We start from the raw sequence: 6,000 nt of genomic DNA on the forward strand, positions 1-6,000 counted from the left end.
TCATCAAAGTAAACCACGACAAATTTCCCTATGTGTGCACGTAAGACATGATTCATTAACCTCATAAAATTGCTAGGAGCGTTAGTTAAGCCAAAAGGCATGACCATTCCACTCATATAACACATATTAAGTTTTAAATGCAGTTTTCCACTCGTCACCTTCCCTCATTTCTATTTGGTGATAACCACTTTTCAAATCAATTTTGCTAAAGATACATGTACCATACAACTCATATAACATGTCATCTAGTCTAGGTATGGGCTGCCTATAAATAATGGTTATGTTATTGATTGCTCTACAATCCATACATATACGCCATGATCCACCTTTATTAGGAGCTAATAAAATATGTAAATCATAAGGGGATATGAACTCACGTACAAACCTCTATCTAACAACTCACTTAACTGTCGTTGAAGCTCCTTAGTCTCCTTCGGATTGCTCCTATAGGCTGGATGATTTGGACATGCACTCCCAGGCGTGAAATCGATTTGGTGCTTGATTCCTCTCAATGATGGTAATCCTCGAGGTAGCTCTTTCGGAAATACATCTTCAAATTCCCGCAAGAGTGAAACAACAATGCTCTGAAGGGACCCAAGTGGTTCTCCTTGTAAAGAATCATCACAAGTGGTTCATGTGTGTGCAACATTTGCTTCAACTCACTCTTTTGGGCCATATACGTTTTTTTCTTGGCCTCTTTCCTCTCATTTTATTTCCTCTCTTTTTTCTATTTTATGATCGTCTCACTCGTTCGATCACTCTTTTTTCAGCCATTTCATTTTTTTATTTCAAAGCCCATCTCAATTTTTTGCTCACTCTATCTTTTGACCTCATCTTTTTTTTCAATTGGTCCTCCAACACTTGCTTTGGGGACAAAAGAAATAAAACAATAATTTTAGGATCGATTGGGTGAGTGAAAGTGTTTAGAAGATGGGTTGAATAAACATTTTACGATTTTCGAAGCTTTTCGATGGGATGAATCAGTTTAGTGATAAACTGAATTCGATAATCTTGTTGTCAATGTCAATCTGTTAATTTAAAGTGTGGAAACAAACTGAAAGACATATTGAATACTTGAGAAATAAAGAACACACAGTTTTATGGACATTTGGAGACTATTAAATGCTCCTACGTCACCCATTCTTTCTCGAGGATAGGATTTTAACTAAAATACTTTGATTAATTATAAAATCTATAATAACCCACTTCAATTTGATCTTAAACACTGCCAAACTGAAACTCTTAGTACCTTTACAATTTTATCAGTACGCAACTATATACTTTCTAAGCACAACTGATATAAAAAGATCGAATATAATAACAATAAATGTTTGTGCTAGTGCTCAAAATATATCGTGAAAGCTATGAATAAATTTGATAACGCGTGAGCTTTTTGTAACTGAGAAAGAGTTGCTTGTTCTTGTTTTTGCTATCTCGATAAATGTAACTCATGCAATCTACTTTCTCAGTTGATCTTCTTGGCTTAATATTGAATGTGTTTAATGTCATATATCCATTGATTTGTCCTGAGTATACACATCATCATTCTTCTGACAATCGTACATTGTAGCATTCTGAGATGCGGTGCTCCCACTACAAGTTGCAGTCTGATCATTGTACAAATTGTCGGTTGTTGGTTATGCTCTTTAACTAATGATGTGTCAAGCTGATTTATCAGTTGACTCTATAGCCGATTCGATGAACTGACTGTGTAACTGATAGTTCACTTTTGCTACACAGCTTTAGTTACCTTTAATCAGTTCAGTTGCCTTCGATTGTTTAGCGCATTAATTATCAGTCGGGCAACTTCAATTCAAGTTATTTCAGTTCAGTTACGTTAAGCTGAGTTTATCAGTTCTATAATCTTCAAACATTTAATTTGTCAAACTCCGAAATTCTGATTCCAACCATTTCCTCTTTTTTGGTGTTTGACAAAACTTAGAATTCAAGAACTGATATGAATTGAACCCTGTATATAAAATAATCTTTTATTTGCAAATAATCTTTCACAGTACAGATTCGCACAAAGAATGAAAGAATTAAATAAAAAAATGAAAGAATGTCTTCTAACTGATATTCTTCCAAATCAAAGAATAAACGAATAAAGATTGTTTTCTAGCCGATCTATATTTCTTAGCTCTTTTATCAGCTGGTCCTTGATCAGTTGGTTGATCGGTCCTTTTCTTTGATTGTTGCTGCTGCTGTCCTTTCCCATTTTTGTCAACACCACCAACTTGATTGGATAAAGTACAAACTTCTGAAGTGACTTGGGATTTAGCATTTAACATTTGTTCCTGCATCAAATATATTCTCTTTTTCATGCTTGTTTTTATGAAATCAATCCGACTGATAAGCATGTTTTGAGTTTGGAAAAGAGCTGGTACTGTCACTATATCCTTCTTCAATTGATCTACTAGGAGAAATAAGAAAGTAATTTCTTTAGTAACCTGTTGGAGGCTGTTGGAAACTTAATTCCGGTGCTTTGACAAAAGACTTATCAACTGAACTAAGTAACTGAACCTGATCATCAACTAAACACGTCATCTGCTGAACTTAGTTAACTGATCGATACAACTGAAGTTCATTCTCGGCAACTGATTCTTTACCAGCTGATCTCTCAGCTGTACACGTCATCAGTTGAAAGTGACAACCGACAAAATAGTACATTTATCTGCAACTAGAAGTGGAACGCCGCATTACAGAATGAACAGGTGTACGATTGTCAGATTATATCGACGTGGCAATCAACGGTTAGAATATTCAAACATTCTTTAATGTTACCGTTGAGAGGAGAGCCTATAAATAGTCGAAGGCAGAAACTGAAGAACTGACCCCGAATTTCAGTTATCTCATTCTACTTGCTGTTACGCTGCAGAAATATTTACTCACAATCAGAAATCAAAGCTCTCGCTTATCAGTCATATCAGTAGTATTCAAGACTACATTCTCGAGTTTAAATAGCACTTTGTAATCGTTGATAGATTTTCTAAGTTGTGCTAAGATCAGTTACGATCTATAAAAGTGTTGTATACTAAGAGTTTCAGTTTTGGCAAAGTGATAAGTCCAAACTGAAGTGGGTCAGTACAGTGTCGTGTATTTGATCAAAGTCTTTTAGTGGATGTCCTATCTTCGTGATAGAAGGGGTGACGTAGGAGTTATTCAAGTCTCCGAACATCCAGAAACATATTGTGTCATTACTTCAGTTTTAATTTTCTGTTAGTTAATCTATCTTTCAGTCAGTTTATCTTCCGCAACTGTTTTATTCAGTTTAATTGATTGTTATTGACCGACGGGATATCTAGTTTCAGTTTGTAACAAAACTGAACTCATATTGTCGAAGAATATTTAAATTCGAGCAGTGTTTATTCAACCCCCCCTTCTAAACACTCTTGATTCGATTAACCGATCCTTTCAAGTGGTATCAGAGCGAGTCATATCCTATCAAAGATTATCTATACTCAAACTGTTCATTATGTCTTCATTCAACAAGATTCCTATGTTCTCAAGAGAAGACTTTGACGATTGGAAGATCAGGATGCAAGCTCACCTAGCTGCACAAGATGATGATATGTGGTACGTTATAACTGACGGACCCATGAAGATTTTGAAAGCCAATACAGCTGTTGCCATTACTGATGAGGCACCTCATCGTATAGAAAAGCCCAGAGATGAGTGGACTACTGAGGATAAGAGGAAAGAAAATCTAGACAATGTAGCAAAGGACATATTGTATAAAACACTGGACAAAGTAATGTTCAGTAAAATCAAGATGTGCAAGACAGCCAAAGAAATTTGGGAGAAGTTAATTCAGCTTTGCGAAGGCAATGAACAAACCAAAGAAAACAAACTTTTTGTTGCCATGCAGAAGTTCGACAACATCAGAATGAAAGTTGGTGAAACGATGCATGATTATGATGAAAGAACCAGCTGCATCATCAATGAACTAAATGCACTTGGAAAATGTACTCAAACAAAGAAGTTGCATTGAAGATAATCAGAGGTCTTCCCAAGGAGTGGGATGTGAAGACCATGGCCATGAGGGAATCCAAGGATCTGAACAAAGTTGAGCTTCATGATCTATTTGCTGATTTGAAAGCATACGAGTTCGAACTACAAACTCGAGAAGGAGAACCATCTACTCCAGCAGCTACTACTACCTTAACTACTGTAAGAACAGAACCAACTGGTTCAATTGAGAAAGCTGCTGATCAACAAGCAATGATGCCATGTCATTGTTCATTAAGAAGTTTGGAAGATTCATGAGGAAGAATCAAGGGAATTTTCAGAAGCAATATCAAAGAAACAACTCCAGAGAAGAGTCAAATGCATGCTACAACTGTCCCAAACCTAAGAAGGACAGTCAAGTTTCAACTTAAAGAAAGAAGAAAGTGTATGAGCACAAGAGGAGATCTAAGGACGACAAGAAGCCTTACAGAAAGAAACATGAAGGACTTCTAGCTGAAGATAGCAAAGCCAAATGTGCAGACACTGATAGCGAGGAATCAGAACTAGAAACTTCATGCAGTTCTAGTGACAATGAAGAAGAAGTAAAATGTATGATGACTGCTGATACAGAACTAGAGTCCAGCAGTCAACAGGTATTTGATTTTAGTTCAACTGATTTTACCAGAGAGAACTTATTTCAACATTACATGACATGGTTAATGAGTATCAAAAGCTTGCTTTATCATTTGAAAAAAGCCAGAGCGAAGCAAAATGATCCCAAAGATGATAAAACAAAAACTGATGAATCAGTTGATATGTTGAGTCTGAGAAGGAAAATTGCTGAGCTCAGAAATGAAAGAAGCAGGGATCAATTAATGATTCAAAAGTTGCTGCTTGAAAATTCAAAGCACACTGAACTTATTCAGGCTTGGAACAAATCGTCTGATGCTTTAACTGATATACAGAATTCTCAGAAATCAGTTACTGATAAAACTGGTTTAGGATTCTGTAGTAAATATGATTCATCTTCCAAAGATACTCAGCCAAAACTGAATATAAACAAAGGGAAATACATTCACTTTGTAAAATCAGTTATGGTACAAGAACAAGCTGAGCCGAGTAAACTGATTGAACAGCCAACTCAAGGTATGAACAAGGGCAAAAGATGTGGAATTGGTTATAGCCCAAAAGTTATGACTGACTCTCGAAGTCAGCAACCAAAAACTTTCAGAAAAAATTACTCAAATGACTACTCAAATTACTAAAACAGTAAGCCAGTTCAGAAAAGATACTGGCTGAACAATCAGGTTGAAAAAGGGCAAATCACATGTTGTATCTTCTGCACACCATACACCAAGCACACACAAACAGGGAAAGACCATCTGGAATACAGCAATTGGACGGTCAGTTAGACTGATCCAAGTCTGGATTGCCAAAGGACTAATCAACTTTGGACCCAAATAGAAAAAGGATACCAGAATCTTATCTTGTGTGTGATTGTAGGTAACAGGTACAAGCATTGAATCTATATGGTACTTGGATAGTGGATGTTCACGCCACATGACAGGAGATTCAAATTTATTATCTCAACTGGTCAAATACAATGGACCAAACATCAGTTTTGGAGATAATTCTAAATGTAAAACTGTGGGTAAGGGTAAGCTTATCCATGGTAACTTCACCATAAATGATATATTATTAGTTGAGAATCTTAAGTATAATCTGATCAGTATCAGTCAATTGTGCGATAATAGATTCTCAGTTCAGTTTGACAAACATTCTTGTTCAGTCAAAAACTCAACTGAAGAGATCATCCTAACTGGCAAAAGGTGTGGAAACACTTACAAAGTCAGTTGGAATGATCAATCTTATGCATCAGTATGTTGTATTGCTTCATAATCTTCTAAAAACTGGTTGTGGCATAAGAGATTAAACCACCTGAATTTCAAGTCCATTGCATATTTGAGTAACCACGATCTTGTTACTGGACTGCCCAAAATGGATTTTATCAAAGACAAAATTTGCTCAGCATGTCAGTTTTGTAAACAAATCAAA

The sequence above is a fragment of the Primulina eburnea genome, chromosome 3 (assembly GCF_022965805.1).
Source record: "Primulina eburnea isolate SZY01 chromosome 3, ASM2296580v1, whole genome shotgun sequence".
NCBI lineage: Eukaryota > Viridiplantae > Streptophyta > Magnoliopsida > Lamiales > Gesneriaceae > Primulina > Primulina eburnea.